The following is a 17245-nucleotide window of genomic DNA, read 5'->3' on the forward strand; positions in this document are numbered from 1 at the left end:
AGGACCGAAAGAAGGGCAGTTTTATGGTTCAGGGCATCATCGAGATGGCAGAAGAACGGATGTATAGGTATATCAATATACGTTACCCTTACCGTGGCCTCGGAAGGGTGGGTGGTCCTGGAGGAGGTCTTTTGACAGGGTGGTGTTTAGAAGAGAAAACATTCTCGAAACATTTAGTATGGGCATCGAGAAAATTGTCAGGAAGGAAGTACACAAGGTGACATATATTCTTACGGTGGTCCGGCAACCGGCGGAAGAAACTGGTAAGGGAGACCCCGAGATCTAAACAACAGAAACGAGGGTATTTTTTCATACCTGGTTAATATACTGGACATTTTAAAAGACCCTTACATTGGTCTCGCCACCGGTGGGGGTCCGGGTGGAGGCCTTTGTGGGGGAGGAGGTCGCCTATGAGATGGGATCCTTATTAGGCACTGGCATTAGGTATCAAGGCTTAGTCTCGCTCTTTGACCCCTCATGACCGTCGAATACTTTAAGGCGGAAGCCTTTAATCCCTCACCGTTGTAAGCAGGAGATATCACGCTTTTCAGTTGGTGGAAATGGTCGTGACGTCACAATTGAATTGTTACAGAGGAATGAGGGCAAAGTATCCCCCCCCCCCCTAAAAAAAAAGAAACCTTTCAAACCAACAAGAAGCAGTATACTGGCGGCAACTGCAAACGGGAACCTGTGCGAACTTACATATACTAAACAAAATGTACCCGGATCAATACAGGGACATATGCCCATGGTGTGGGGCCAAACCCACCCTATATAATATCACGTGGGAATGCAAAAGAAACGAGGCTTTCCATAGAATACAAAATCCGAGCGCAGAACAGTGGGAGAGTTTGCTCTCCAGCGGCAACCCGGCTCTCCAGAGAGAACTGGTCATCAATGCCCAGCGAGCAGCCAAGCACAGCGGTGCCCTGATATAGGGGCGCCGACCACTGTCGACCGTAATAACTTGCAAAATAGAGCAAATGAAGTTTACCCTATCCTACCCTATCAAACAGCCAAATTGTACTTTGGCTAGTAACCATGCAACCAATTAAGGGGATGGTATAGTGATGCCCCAATTAAGATACATCAATACATAAATAAATCAAACCGAGTAGAAAATTGGTCGAGTTAGGTAGTCGAACCAGGGTTCCCGGAGTGCGAGACGAGCACGCTAACCACTCCGCCATGCCAGCTCGATGGTTTGGAATGAACAAAGGCGCGTCTAGTGAATACGGTCTTTTCGTTCATCTCATCTTCCTTCCTTCCCTTACGGCGAGTTTCAGGTGTCCACCGAGATATGCGAGACAGATACATTTCCTTTCCTCAAAAACCAATTTACCGACGAGCAAGGCGTACAGCCGAACGGGCGATGGGGCTCTGTGGACTCCCTGGCAGCGTTGCAAGACGCTGTCGCGTTCCAGTCTTAGAGGCGAAGCTTAACACCTTAACCACACATCAGTGACACAAGCAGCAACACCGCGCTTAAGTCTTTCGCCTCACAGCACTTTAGGTCAAAGTGCCCCCCTGAATTTTAAGCATCAAATGCTTTTAGCTCCCGTTGTTGGAAGTGTGATGACGTCACGCCGAGACCGACAGCCAACATCCGGGCACTGAATTCCACACATCCGGGAGCTGAAACGAAAGCATCCGGGCACCGTACGAGATTTAACGAGACTCTCTAAGCACTCCTACAGGACGGGCATACAAGCGCCGGTAGCTTCGCACCGAACGGGTGGTGGTGTTCCTCCCTTCCTTTACGGTGCGGTTCGGGTGTCCACCGAGATGGCAGAGAACTACTGCGTAATTTCCTTTCCTCAAAAATCGTCGCGTTCAAAGGGCAAGGTATCGCGCCGAACAGGTGTGGCGTTCCGTGGACTGCCTGGCAGCGCTACAACACGCATTCTCGTTCCACTCCTAAAGGCGAAGCTTAAGCGTCATTAATTATCAGTTAATTAGATTTAGTCATTAATCAGTAATTAGTCAATAATTAGTAATTTGTCATTACTTCGTCATTCGTCACCGCGATTCAGGCGTCCACTGATCCAGGGAGCATAATGCGCACTTCTTTTCCTTAAAATGATCGGACTGTGAAACTTTCTCAACGCCAATGAACACTGTGACCGCCGACGGTCTGTGGCTTCAGCGCATTGTCAATGCCTGCAGCCCACATCTGTCGCATGACCTCACGTACCGATAAGCGCAATTCAGGTGTCCAGTGACCCAGGGAACCAGTTATGGGCACTACCTTAAAATCATCGGAGTGTAAAACGTCGCCAACGCCAACGCTAATATGGCTTCAGCGCGTTGTCAATGCCTGAAGTCCCCACTTCTCTCTCATCCCCTCCCCACGTACCTAAAAGCGCGATTCAGGTGTCCACTGACCCACGGAACCAGTTATGGGCACTACCTTAAAATCATCGGAGTGTAAAACGTCGCCAACGCCAACGCTAATATGGCTTCAGCGCGTTGTCAATGCCTGAAGCCCACAATTCTCTCATCCCCTCCCCACGTACCTATAAGCGCAGGCTAGTCCCTTTGGAACGGGCGTCCGCCTGTCGAAAAACAAACCAAAAAAGAATAAAAAGACATCAAGCGCCACCTGCTATAGGTAGAAAGAAGCCACCTGGACATCAGGTGGATCGAACCACAGGCGCGTAGGAACACACTAATGTAGTGCGCGCCATCCTGATTGGACGCGAGAGCTGTACCTTTCGTAGTGCTGCAAACAGCTTGTGAGACGGAGTATAAGCACTCCTACAGGACCGGCATACAAGCGCCGGTAGCTTCGCGCCGAACGGGTGGTGGCGTTCCTCCCTTCCTTTACGGTGCGGTTCGGGTGTCCACCGAGATGACAGAGCACTACTGCGTAATTTCCTTTCCTCAAAAACCGTCGCGTTCAAAGGGCAACGCATCGCGCCGAACGGGTGTGGCGTTCCGTGGACTGCCTGGCAGCGCTACAACACGCTGTCGCGTTCCACTCCTAAAGGCGAAGCTTAAGCGTCATTAATTCGCAGTTAATTAGTATTCATTCATTAATCAGTAATTAGTCAATAATTAGTAATTTGTCATCACTTCCTCGTCAATTATGTGTGACGTAATCCAGTGGCGACGTCACCAGTGTCACATTGGCAAAGTGGTCCGGAAAACCCTTTCGCCTCTACGCAGTTTCGAACGCGCTGCATATACATTCTTGTCAAGCCTGAGTCTCGTCGTGTCCGCGTACGCTTCTGCATCGCACTGCATTTGAATGCCGCCACCGTCGCAGCTACTTAAGCCGAGCAACGGAGCCTGATGAAAGGAGAGGTAGGAAGCGTCTTGCGGAAAGCGATCGCTTTGCGAGTGATGCGCCACAGCAGAAGACTGCGCGCCCCTGCTGTCCGGAAACATTTCATGCTTACTCTATTCTCGGTTACGCGAGAGGCAGAGATTTTTTTAGGTGGCATTTTACAGCGTTATAAAATTTATATATGATCAAAAAGTTATGAAGAATTACCGATGATTACGTTACATCCTAATGAAAAATTTCAGCGCAGCTCAGGGAGACGCGCCTCAGCAGTCGGGACGAGCGGACGTGTCTCACGTCGGCTCCGCCGAATTTTATGATCCTTTCCCGAAGCATTTGCCGAAGCGCTGCGACACCATCTGGCTACACTTCCAGAACAACGAGGAGACCACTCACCCTTGTTCAGGTGGGACCGTTTTCTCAAATCCTTCGAGAATTTGAAGACCAAGCGGATCGCGCGAGTTGCTAAGCCTAACAGTTAGGCCACGACTCAGCTGCCCGCCGCGGCTCCGCGGGCAAATTCTGCCGCAAACCATGACGACCCTGATGGGATACGACCCGGAGGGGATGCAGATTGTCACCATGCCGCAGGCGAAAACCCCAGTTTTCGACAAGGTTACGGAGGCGATTATCCAACGCAAGATAGAAGAGTGGGAACGCGCATCAGCCCGTGACGACCACTCGGCACGGCAAAAAGGTCGAACGCCAGATGGACGCGTCACCGCGGCAGGGGATACGCCGCTGCAGCAGACGCCCCGCACGCAAGTCAAGCGTTGGAAGCCACCTCCGCAGCCGCGTCTGGACAAGCAAGACGCAGTGATCATAATCAAACCTAAAGGAACGCTGGATCTCAGCAAATTCAGGGGAAGCAACGCGGTCGGAAACGCCTTGCACATTGCTGCTGGCGTCGACAAGGGCTCAGCCGAGCTCAGCGTTTGGCCCATATGGGAACAGAACATCATCGTCGTCGGGGTGCGAGACGCCCAAATAATCAGAAAGAACCTGGCAATTCACGAAATTCAGCTTGGGGACAAGGCACAGGCAGTGTACTCCTACCTCCGCCCCTCCGACGACACTTGCAAAGGAGTAATACAAGTGGACCCGAGGGTTTCCAACGAAGACATCACGAACGCGCTTCGCTCCCCGGACGCACCAGTGGTGAGCGTGAGAAAATTAGGTTCCTCCAACGTGGCGGCCATCACGTTTGAAGGAAGAAAGGTTCCGTTTCACGTCTTCTACTACGGTGAAGCGGTTCCAGTACGCCTATACAAGAAAACAACGCCAGCCTGCGCACTGTGCGGGAAACTTGGACACCGGGCGGATGTTTGCCCTTGCCCTTCGAAGTCAAGATGTCCGCAGTGCGGTCAGCAAGATGTTCCAGAATCCCACGACTGCCAACCCAAGTGCACGGTCTGCGAAGGTCCACATCCCATGGGGTCGAATCAGTGCAAGTACAAGTACCGAACATCACAAAAAACCAAGCCCAAGACAGGAGAATTCAACCACCGGTCAAGATCCAGGCTTCGGAACCGGTCCGGCAGCAGAGGTCCATCGAGCAGCGGGGACCGACTGACCCACCAGGACCAGTCCAGCAACAACTCAGCACCACCCGGCTCACGCTCTTCAAGCAATGGACCGGGGACTACCGATAATGTGACGCACAACAACGGCAGTCGTCCAGCCGAGAAGACAACAGGACCCCATAACAAGGAGCAGCGCAACGGCAGCAAGGTGAGCTGGGCAGATGTAGCTGCCTCCTCCCCCGAAGCGTTGGCTTACAAACGACTTAAAGCAGAGATTGAACAACTAAAATCAGAAAATAGCACATTGAAACAGCAGTTAGTCATCGCAGTCAATCCAAACAACACATTACCTCCATCGACGCAACAGGCATGTCCGATGGAAGAAGATAGGGCAGAGCTACACCCTCCGTCTCCACACCAGTTAGATGCTAGCACCCCCGAGAGGCAAGCAACTACACCAGACGCACCCCACCAGGCACCAACTCCGCAGGCACCACCATCGCAGGCACTAAAGCAGCAATATACAGAGCACCCCCAAACCCAGGAACGCATCACTCGCTTGGAAAAAACAATTCAAGACCTCATTGAAAATAAATTACAAATTATGATCGAGACGACAATCAAAAGTATGTTCGAATCAGTTATTAAACCCATGATGGAAAACCTCGAACCAGTTTTAATAAGGATGCAATCGCAGGAGATCAGAATTGACCGCAAACTTCAGGAATTATCAGATGTTTCTCACAACAGAGGCACAAAGCTGCAGGGTAAAATGGGAACTCGTCGTCTGCCAAGCACTCAGCCAGATCAACAACCTGAGGGCGCACCACATGATGAGGCACAAGTTTCTAGTGTTCAGCATGGCTCCACAACGTAGACATAAACTTACTATCCTACAGTGGAACTGCAGAGGACTAAAACGGAAGAGGGAAACATTACAGCAATACATAGACTCTCATCCCGATACGCCGCAAATAATAGCCCTGCAAGAAGTGAATATGGAGGCTAAGATCAGAGGATACTCAACACATCAAACAAATCCCTCGACATGCATCTTGGTCCACAAATCATGCACGGCAATCACTGTAGACCTTAATCTAGACAGCGACATTGAATATACCTTCATAAAAATACTGCCACAGCACAGAAACAGCAAGGGCACCTATATACTCAATATATATAGTCGCCCCAAACAGCACCGCGTAGCCTTCGACGTGATCTTTCTTAAAGCCCTAAGAGAAGCCCAAAAAGCTCCCCTAGCTATAGTTGGCGACTTTAATGCTTCTAGCCCCCTATGGGGATACCCCAGGGAAGACACGAAAGGCAGAAAACTAGCATCCGCCATCGCTGACATGGCCCTGACCCTACTCACGGACCCGCAGCACCCGACGCGAGTCGGCACCAGCGTAACGCGGGATACTTCTCCCGACCTCACGCTCGTCCGCAATGCCCGCAACTATGAGTGGCTCAATACAGGAGAGACCCTAGGCAGCGATCACTACGTGCTGCAGACCATCTTCGAAAGCAACAAGCACAGCAAACCACGAGGGCAAGCCAGAATTACAGACTGGGAGACATTCAGAAAGGACACCAAACTAACCACATCCGAACAAATAACCAGCTACGAAGATTGGGCGGCTTCCATTCTCGACCTTAAAGAAAAGCTCACAAAGTCTTGTTGAAGGATTTTGCGGGGTCGCAGCGGAGCACCAGACAGAGACGACCAGCGTGGCAGGCTTCTAGTTCCGGACTGCCCGTGCCGGGCGTGCCCACGAGCACGCGCTGTCCGACTTTATTGTCTTTCTAGCGCGCGCTGTAACGCCGATCTTAGCGCCGGCGCTTTATAGCGTCGCCGGGTGCTATAGGGCCCCCCGCCTAGACGGAACGGCGAAATGTACGCGCCGACGGGGCAGAGATGGATTAGCCACAGCGGCAAGCAGGTCTGCAGGTGGGCCGGCAACATCTGAGGGGAGCTCCTGGGGAGGTGTCTCGAGGTACGCTGGTTTGAGTCGGTCGAGGGAGACGACCTCTTGACGACCATCGAGCAGGATTGTCGCTGACTTTGTCGTCCGGGTGAGGACGCGGTACGGGCCATCGTATGAAGGGGTAAGAGGCGCCTTTACAGCGTCTCGCCTGAGAAAAACGTGCGTCGAGGAAGCAAGGTCCGGGTGCACAAAGACTTGATGGGCAGTTGAGCGAGGCGGCACTGGGCGCAGGTGCTGGAGACAGTCCTGTAGGCGGTGAAGGTATTGCAGGGGTTGGGAGGAGGGAGCCGAAGGTACGAACAAGTCTCCGGGAAGCCGCAGGGAGGTACCGAAGACGAGTTCGGCCGCCGAACAGCCAAGGTCACGACGCAGGACGGCGCGAAGGCCTAGGAGCACCATATATGGAGGTGATCTACCCAGTGCTCGCGATCCAGGCGCGCAGTAAGGGCAGCCTTGAGCTGGCGATGGAACCGCTCGACCATGCCGTTGGCACAGGGATGGTACGATGTGGTGCGGCAGTGTTTAGTGCCGAGAAGCCGGGTGAGCGAAGTGAAGAGGGCGCATTCGAACTGGCGGCCGCGATCCGTGGTAACAATGCCGGGGCAGCCGAAGCGGGAAACCCACGTCGAAACGAAGGCTCTGGCAACTGTTTCCGCAGTAATGTCCGGAATGGGCACGGCTTCGGGCCAACGGGTGAAGCGGTCGACCATCGTCAGAATATACTTGTAGCCCTGAGAAGGGGGAAGCGGTCCAACCAGGTCGATATGAATATGGTCAAAGCGTGATCCAGGCGGCAGGAAAGACTGAGGGGGAGTCTTGGTATGGCGTGTCACTTTGGTGGACTGGCAAGCAAGGCACGAGCGGGCCCACTGGCGAACGTCGGTGTTAATGTTCGGCCAGACGTACCGCTGGGTAACGAGGCGCTGCGTGGCCCGAATGCTAGGATGGCAGATGTCGTGAAGGGAATGGAAAATGGCACGACGAAAGGCCTCCGGGATGAACGGTCGCGGTAGAGCCGATGATATGTCGCACCAGAGTGATCCGGGCACAAACGGATGAGGAACGAGCTGCAGACGGAGTGCGCGAGGGTGGTCGCGCAGGGCGTGCAGCTCAGGGTCTTCAAGCTGGGCCCGCGCCAGGGAGGGCCAGTCCACAGCAGGTGGAGACACGCCGATGGTGGAAATGCGTGAAAGTGCATCAGCTGCCTCGTTGTCGGTGCCTTTGATATGTCGAATATCGGTTGTGAACTCCGATATGTAGGCCAGCTGACGAAGTTCACGGGCGACGTACTTCGAAGAGTTCGTACGGAACACATACACCAGAGGCTTATGGTCCGTGAGAACGTAAAACGGCTGGCCCTCCAAGAAGTGGCGATAGTGCTGGATCGTGGAGTAGATAGCAAGCAGCTCACGGCCAAATACGCTGTAGCGAGTCTCAGCAGGCTGGAGCTTCCGAGAGAAGAAACCCAGTGGGTGCCACTCGGAGTCAATCTTCTGCTGGAGAACCGCGCCAATGGCCACGCTGGAAGCATCCACCATGATGCGAGTGGGCGCGGAAGTCCTAGGGTGGATGAGGACGACTGAATCGGCGAGGGCTTGTTTGGCAGCCGTGAAAGCGGCCTGAGCTTCGGGAGACCAGGAAATCGCAGAGGATGAGGACTTCGTGGTGCGGAGAAGGTCAGTCAAGGGGTGAAGAAGCTCGGCGCAGTGTGGGATAAAGCGCCGTGAAAAATTCACTAGGCCCAGGAACTCACGGAGCTTGCATAGGGTTGTTGGTGCTGGGAAGTCCTTAACGGCCTGCACGTGAGAAGGCAATGGACGAATTCCCAGCGCCGAGATGTGGTGGCCCAAGAACTCGAGCTCAGAAGAGCCGAAGACACATTTCTGGGCATTGACGACCAAGCCAAACTCTTGGAGGCGTTGAAAGAGTTCCCGGAGGTGACGCTCGTGGTCCTGTGGAGTACGACTCGCGACGAGGATGTCATCGATGTAGGCGAATACCGCCGGGAGACCACGCGTCACTTCAGCGATGAATCTTTGGAAAGTTTGAGCTGCGTTGCGTAGCCCAAAAGGCATGCGCACGTACTCAAACAGTCCGAAGGGTGTAGTGATGGCCGTCTTCGGAATATCGGCCGGCTCAACAGGGATTTGGTGGTACGCCTTGACAAGGTCCACTTTACTAAATATCTTGCAGCCATCCAGATGTCCAGTGAAGTCTTGGATGTGTGGAAGGGGATAGCTGTCGTGGACCGTGTGAGCGTTGAGAGCCCGGTAGTCGCCACACGGACGCCAGTCACCCGGTTCTTTCTTGGGCACCAGATGGAGTGGTGAGGCCCAACTACTGGATGAAGGGCGAATAATACCCAACTGGAGCATGTGGTCGAATTCCCGTTTGGCAATAGCCAGACGCTCACCGAAGAGGCGGCGCGGGCGAGCTGCGACAGGTGGACCACGCGTGACAATGTGGTGGGTGATACCGTGCTTGGGTGGCTGATGTAGATTACAAGGCTTCGTGACCTCGGGAAAGTCTGCGAGGACTTGAGCATACGGGCATGACGGAAGCAGAGTTCGGATTCCAGTGGAAGCGACAGCTGATATAACGCCAGTGATGGAAAGGCGCGTCTTGCTGTCGATGAGACGATGGTGACGCATGCTGACGTCCAGATCAAAATGCGTCAGGAAGTCTGAACCGAGGATAGGTTGATGTACATCGGCGACGATGAAGACCCATCGAAACGTGCGCCGTAGGCCAATGTCCAGAGTGAGGGATCGGAGACCATACGTTGCGATGGAGGTTGAGTTGGCCGCACGAAGAGTAGGTCCATGTGACTTGGAAGCACGGTCTGCTTTGGAGGCCGGCAGTACGCTGACTTCGGCACCAGTGTCGATGAGGAAGCGCAGGCCAGAAATGCGATCCATCACGACGAAAAGGCGGCCAGTTTGAAGAGCGAGGTCACACGCCGCCGTAAGTGATCTCGCTGCGCGTTTCCCGACCAGTTGCATGGTGGAGTGCAGCGGCGAGCGTTGTGCTGGAAAGTTCGGTGATACCAGCAGAGACGCGGACGGCGAGGACTGGACGAGTGCGGACCACTCGGGGAAGACGAACGGCGGCGAGGTGTTGAGGATAAACCGTGCGAGGCATGAGAGGACGTCCGAAGGGCATCGATAGAAGCGGCCAGCTGATCGATCCGGGCCTCTAACCGTGAAATGGCGGCGGTCTCCGGTGGAGAAGAGAGGGCGGTGACGGAAGGAGAAGCCGCTTCGTGGACTCGATCAGCGAGCTGGGCGAGGCGGTCAAGGGTCAAGTCGCCCGCAGCAGCCAAGACGAGGCGGGAGGACTGCGGCAAGCGTTGTAGGAAGAGCTGCCGCAACAGTGCGCCGTTCGGGTCTGCATTGGTTTCGCCCAGGAGCTGCCGCATGCTATTGAGTAACTGGGAGGGGCGGCGGTCTCCAAGCTCTTCGTAGGTGAGCAGCTGCTGGAGGCGCGCACTCTCTGACGCCGTGGTGCGGTCCAGGATGCCCTGCTTTAGTCGCTGGTACGGGGTATCGCCCAAGGGTGCAGCGATGATGTCCGCTACCTCTTGAGCCACCTCCGAAGGCAGGTTGGAAAGCAAATGACGAAACCGAGATGCCTCCGAGGTGACGTGGTGCAGATGGAAGACGGCTTCCACTTGGGCGAACCAGGTCTGCGGACACTTGGGCCAGAATGTTGGTAGGCGGAGCTGGAGAGCTGCGACGTCCCGTGGGCGCAAGGTAGCGTCAGGCGGAAGGCCGCCTGAGGGCGGTAGGTTACTGTGGTCGGTCATGTCTTAGGCCGGAGTCACCACTGTTGAAGGATTTTGCGGGGTCGCAGCGGAGCACCAGACAGAGACGACCAGCGTCTTGCCACCACGGAGGACCACCCAGCTGTTGACAACCACCTCCTACACCTTTGGGAAGCAAGACGTAGTCTTATAAAACGATGGAAAAAACAAAGACACAATCGGAAACTAAGACTTCGAATAGCCAAGCTTACTATTCAAGCAGACCAATACGCATGGGACCTCGCTCGCACCAATTGGCTAACGAAGTGCGAATCCCTCAAAGGCCGCCTAGACACCAAGGCTACATGGAACCTTCTGCGATGCCTAATTGACCCTCCGAAAGCGAAGAGTGAACAACACAGAAATTTGCATCGAGCCCTACACAGCTTTCAAGGCACGGATCATGAACTCGTGGATGAACTCACGCGTCGCTATATCTGCACCGCGCGAGACCCACAACCCTACAATAAGGAGTACCGTGGGGAACCGAACGAAGACCTAGACAGAGATTTCACTTCAGAGGAAATCATTGCAGCACTAGCAGATATGCGCCGAGGCACAGCCCCGGGACAAGACAAAATTACTGTCGGACTTCTGGCCAACCTCGGCACGGAGGCTCTGCAGCAACTCACGGATTACATAAACGAATGTTGGCGTACCGGCACCATTCCACAAGCATGGAAAACAGCCAATGTACACTTTATTCCCAAACCCGGCAAGAAAATCAGCATTGAAAACCTGCGCCCCATATCCCTCACGTCGTGCGCAGGCAAACTCATGGAAAAGGCAGTCCACACCCGTCTCTCCAATTATCTTGAGGACAATGAGCTACTGCCACACACGATGTTTGGATTCCGGGCACACTTGTCCACCCATGATGTGCTTCTGCAAATCAAACGTGAAGTCATTGATCCCGCACGCACAAACAGTAACCGAGCGCTTCTAACACTTGACCTCAAGGGAGCGTTTGACAATGTCAAACACTCCACAATCCTCAACAACCTCCACAGCATGAACTGCGGACAGCGAGCCTACTCGTACATCTGCGATTTCCTTACGGACAGAACCGTCAACATCAGCACCGGCACAAAACACACAACGCAAGTGAAGATGGGCACGAGAGGCACTCCGCAAGGGGCAGTACTATCCCCACTTCTCTTCAACATAGCACTCCTAAACCTCCCACCTCTTCTCAATCAGGTACAGGGAATACGCCACGCCCTGTACGCTGATGATATAACCATCTGGACAACCACGGGAAGTATGGGAATGATTGAAGAACAACTACAAACCGCGGCGACAACAGTTCAAAATTATGCCCGGGCGTGTGGACTAACGTGCTCACCCGAAAAATCCGAACTCATAGTCTTCCGTCAACGCAAGAATCAAGACACCATCAATATCCGCGTAGACAACTCACCCATCAAGGAAGTTCAGACCCTGAAGATACTGGGTCTGTACATAAATAGCGACGGCAACAACCTTCTTGCCCTCCAGAAACTACGGCTCGTGAGCGAGCAAGTCGCCAGGATGATCGCCAGGATAACGACGCGCAAATCAGGGATGCGAGAAGACGATACTCTGCGACTGGTGCAGGCTTTCGTTGTAAGCCGCGTCGTCTACGTAGCGCCCTACCTCCGCCTTAAGAAGCGTGACATAAAAAACCTCGACATCATAATCAGAACTGCCTACAAGAAGGCCCTGGGACTCCCTCTTGCGACATCGACGGACAGGCTCTTGCGACTGGGTGTGCACAACACGATCGATGAGCTGATAGAGGCACACCTTACGGCGCAGGTGGTACGGCTCTCCACAACTCGAACTGGCCGACAAGTCCTGAGTGATTTAAACATCAATTGCCCCCGACAGCTAGACACCAAAACCGACATCCCAGCCTCATGGAGAGGACAACTCAAGGCAGCTCCACTACCCAGGAATATGCACCCTGATTTTCACCAGTCAAGACGACAAGCACGAGCCGAAGCCATGAAAAGACACTACGGCGAGCGCGAGGGCGTGTTCTATGTCGATGCTGCGGGTCCCGAGCAGGGAATGACGGCCGTCGCGGTAGTGCACCAAAATACAACAGTCGACGGACTAGTACTGGCTAGCCAGGACATACTGGCTGCGGAAGAAGTGGCGATTGCTCTAGCTGCAACACACACTAGCTCAATATACATTCTCACAGATTCACAGACAGCGTATCGCAATTACCTCAGGGGCAGGGTCGCACCGCTAGCAGCTAAAATCCTGCAAGATAGCTACATCCGTGGCTACCAACCCACACACAAACACTTAATATGGGTACCAGGTCACCAGGGCATCCCAGGGAACGAGAGCGCTCATGCCTCAGCCCGAGCATTTCTCCCCCGGGCACCCAGTGCGGATGCCGTGGAACCTCCTACCCCACTACTAACTTACAATGACATACTTCAGCACTTAAGATTATCCCGTCGGGTCTACCCTCCGCCGGCTAAGACACTAGATAAAGGGGAGGAACAACACCTCCGAAAGCTACAGACCAACACTTACAACAACCCACGAAGACTACACGCCATAGACCCGGAGTCATTTGACTCACAATGCAAATTCTGCGGGGAGAAGGCGGACCTGTACCATATGGTATGGGCCTGCCAACGAAATCAGGCGATCACTGTTAATAACCAGCCAACGCAGGAGGGGTGGGAGGCAGCTCTGTCCAGCTCGGACGGAAAGAGTCAAAAGCAACTCATCGAAAGAGCCCGGACAGCAGCCTACGCCAATGGGGTTCCGGACTGAGAGCTCCAACCACGGCTACAACCTCCTAAACCATTTCATTAAAATATTTTCACCACCACCAGCGCAGCTCATTAGCTGTTTCAGCTTTTCGATACATTGAGACGAATTCGAGCAAGACATTACAATTACAGACCACGCGTTATTTTTCACACATATTCCTTCTTGAAGAAACACTCCACTAGCAGTTCTTGATTGTCATGAAGGAAGCTTTGCGGTCGGAGAAATCGATGGATATACGCTCGACTTGCTGCACCAATGCATGGTTCTCAAAGACGAGGTCTATCCAGTATTTCGCGAGGTTGTCACAGCCGTGGGAGGCGTTTGGAGCGACAGGAACGGTGCTCCGAAAGGAACGGTAGTTCTCCCGCATAAGTGGTAAGAAATTCCAGTTTTTCTTTATATCTACATTAAAGTCCCCACCCAACCTGCCACCCTTGCAGGTGGCAAATAATGGTTGATCGCACAGCCCAAATCTCTCTCTCATCACCCCACGTAGCTATAACCGCGATTCAGGCGTCCACTGATCCAGGGAGCATAATGTGCACTTCTTTTCCTTAAAATGATCGGACTGTGAAACTTTCTCAACGCCAATGAACACTGTGACCGCCGACGGTCTGCGGCTTCAGCGCATTGTCAATGCCTGCAGCCCACATCTGTCGCATCACCTCACGTACCGATAAGCGCGATTCAGGTGTCCACTGACCCAGGGAACCAGTTATGGGCACTACCTTAAAATCATCGGAGTGTAAAACGTCGCCAACGCCAACGCTAATATGGCTTCAGCGCGTTGTCAATGCCTGATGCTCACATTTCTCTCTCATCCCCTCCCCACGTACCTAAAAGCGCGATTCAGGTGTCCACTGACCCACGGAACCAGTTATGGGCACTACCTTAAAATTATCGGAGTGTAAAACGTCGCCAACGCCAACGCTAATATGGCTTCAGCGCGTTGTCAATGCCTGAAGCCCACAATTCTCTCATCCCCTCCCCACGTACCTATAAGCGCGATTCAGGTGTCGACTGACCCAGGGAACTATAGTTATGGGCACTACCTTAAAATCATTGGAGTGTAAAACGTTGGTTGGTTGGTTGGTTTATAGGGTTTAACGTCCCAAAGCGACTAAGGCTATGAGAGACGCCGTAGTGCAGGGCTCCGGAAATTTCGACCACCTGGGGTTCTTTAACGTGCACTGACATGGCACAGTAGGAGTGTAAAACGTCGCCAACGCCAACGCTAATATGGCTTCAGCGCGTTGTCAATGCCTGAAGCCCACACTTCTCTCTCATCACCTCCCCACGTACCCAAAAGCGCGATTCAGGCGTCCACTGACCCACGGAGCCAGTTATGCCCACTTCCTTAAAATGATCGGGGTGTAAACCTTTGTCAACGCCAACGAACACAATGAACGCCGACAACCTTCTTCAGCGCCGCGCTTCTGGCACAACGTTGTCAATGCCAACGCATGCAGCGCACATCTGTCACTACCGCCACGCTGCTTAAGGCCGGATTGAGGTGTCCACTGTTCCAAGAGGACATTTATGCGCCTTCCCTCATTCAGATGTACACACCAATTTTCAAATTTTACCCTCTGCATTCCAAGCTCCCGCTCCATTGGTTTAGCAGCTTAAAGCGTGACTAAGGTGTCCACTGCTGGTTACAATGGGCGACGGCGACGGCAACGGCAACGGTGACGCAGCGGAACGCAGAACGGGCGCCATAGAGCTGCGCGCTTAAAAGCAATTATGGGTGCAAGGAATCTGCGCTTCACAGGCTGCCTGAAAAACTACCGCCGATTGAGAGCCACTTTCGTAGGATAAAAAGTAAGACTACAATATAAGTTATGAGAAACTCATTATGACTGAAAGCATTCTTTCGTTTAGGTGTGCGTTGAGATCAAAGCTCCTTCCTTTGCTCAGGACACTGAGGCCGCCGAAGTAGGAGCCTATCTTCATCAGACTCGGCACGAGCGCCAGCCTGTGTTTGGTACGTGTTCTCGCCTGCCGCCGCGGCTGTCCTGGGCCTAAACTTCTGTTCATAATCACCCGGCGAGCATTTCTTTAGGCACAAAGATTTATGGTTTATGGGGGTTTAACCTCCCAAAGCGACTCAAGGCTATGAGGGACGCCGTAGTGAGGGGCTCCGGAAATTTCGACCACATGGGGTAATTTAACGTCCACTGACATCGCACAGTACACGGGCCTCTAGAAATTCCACCGCCGCGGCCGGCATGGAACACGAGTCTGCACAACACAAACAGTTACGCACAGAGGTGCGCGTTCCTTGCCATGAACCCTTCGTGACTGCTAACACGGACGGTAAGCTCTGTGCTAGCGCTGTAAAAAGCGATAGAACATGCGACAAAACCAGCGAAACAAGTTCTAACAAACGGCTGAATTATTGATACACTAGCGACAGAAGCTCGCACCAGCAACGCTTTGGACGCCGCTTTCTCGCTGGTAGCGAAGCGCAAGAAAGTGCAGCAAGCAGAATCTGCCAACTGTTAAAGTACAGCTGATTTAACTCACCTTTCTTGAGGTGGTGGTTGGCGCGTCCATTCCTGGCGCAAAAATGAGACGCGAAATCTAAGCTCTGAAGTCAAGTTGAGTTGTTCTATGCTACAGGTGGGATGAAGCTCTCAAAATAGCGCAGGTGGTGGTGGTAAGTTCTTCGGATCAAGCTTATGGGCCTCGGCCTTGGCTCGTGAGCGGGTGCGAACGCCGCGCTCGTGGAAGCCGGAGTCTCGCGCTCGTAGTTTCGTAGCCTATTAATTATTATAGTTCCTGCTTACTGATTCGCTTATGCGACGCCACGCCCCACATTCCCTCATCCTCCCTGGCCGAAGCCCAGTGGTCGCCTGGGTATCTCGTTGTTTCAGCAAAGCAGAAAGAACGAATGAAAAGGCTCGTTCGAGATGACTACGGCACCTCTTTCTTCTTTCACTCCCACTTTCCTCCCTTGGTTGGTTGGTTTATGGGGTTTAACGTCCCAAAGCGACTAAGGGCCGTTTCACATGCTGCGACTAGAACGAAAATAGTCGGCCTATAATCGGTGACGCCGCAGTGCGATTTTCGCACAGTGCTTTCACATGCAACGCGTACCCAGAGAATTCGGTCGGAGGGACACGCAATGCTGCTCGATGTTCGCATAGGCAACCCACGATTAAACGCGACAAAAACGCTGCACGGAATGTGTTGACGATGTTATGACCAGCGTGTTTTTAGATGCAAGGCAATATTTCGTATGTTTTGATTAGAATAAACAGTTTTGATTACGCCGCGGGAACAGCTCCCACGTGACCCCACGCCCAGACAAGGTGGATGTAGAATGGTGGCGAAGCATGGAGGAAGGAAACCATAGGAGAGGCCCTCGCTATCCGAGGCGCGTTACAAAAAACGTGCAGGAAGTCACGTGGTTTCGCAAGGCCTACTCGGATTCCTTGGCCAGCGGCGCAGCCAATAGCAGCGTTGGGCGCAGCTGCGTCGTCTGCTTCCCGCATCACCCATGTCGGCAGAGCCGGTCGAGTAGAGTTGGAAATTCGCATTTTTATTCAATCGTTGTGGTCCGCGGGAGGCACAAAGTTCCAGAGGCCTGTAGTCGGTGCCGGTCTTCATTGCTGTGCGCTTAGTTCATTCAGGATGCCGTCTTGACGAAAGCGGTTGTTTTGGAAGCCCGCGACAGCTTGCTCTGAAAAGGCTTGGCGCTGCAGCTTCGCTATTCTTTTTCGGCTTCGCGTTTTGTGCGGTTGCGTCCCTCAACGCTGCTAGTCTTGTTCCAAGGAGAAATTGACAGTGCCGACGGCTCATAAAGCGATAGACGACGGTGACACGCTGGTTTATATGGTTACAGCAGCGAGGGAAGAAAAAGCCATTT

General features: G+C 53.2%; 1 protein-coding gene and 1 long non-coding RNA gene across 2 annotated transcripts in view; one reads left to right on the forward strand and one right to left on the reverse strand.

Moving 5' to 3' along the window:
- Positions 1 to 2182, reverse strand: part of LOC149360007 (uncharacterized) — a 4847-nt gene extending 2665 nt beyond the window's left edge. The window contains exons 1-4 of the long non-coding RNA XR_016289266.1: positions 2172 to 2182; positions 352 to 408; positions 235 to 282; positions 93 to 128 (exon numbers count right to left, since the gene is read on the reverse strand). This is a non-coding gene — a long non-coding RNA (uncharacterized LOC149360007). The remainder of the gene's footprint in view (positions 1 to 92; positions 129 to 234; positions 283 to 351; positions 409 to 2171) is intronic.
- LOC149360005 (uncharacterized) overlaps positions 1 to 17245 on the forward strand; it is a 69492-nt gene that overhangs the window by 43002 nt on the left and 9245 nt on the right. The window lies entirely within an intron of this gene.

Source organism: Amblyomma mixtum, chromosome 2 (genome assembly GCF_055824585.1).
Source record: "Amblyomma mixtum isolate Tamu chromosome 2, ASM5582458v1, whole genome shotgun sequence".
Classification (NCBI taxonomy): Eukaryota; Metazoa; Arthropoda; class Arachnida; order Ixodida; family Ixodidae; genus Amblyomma; species Amblyomma mixtum.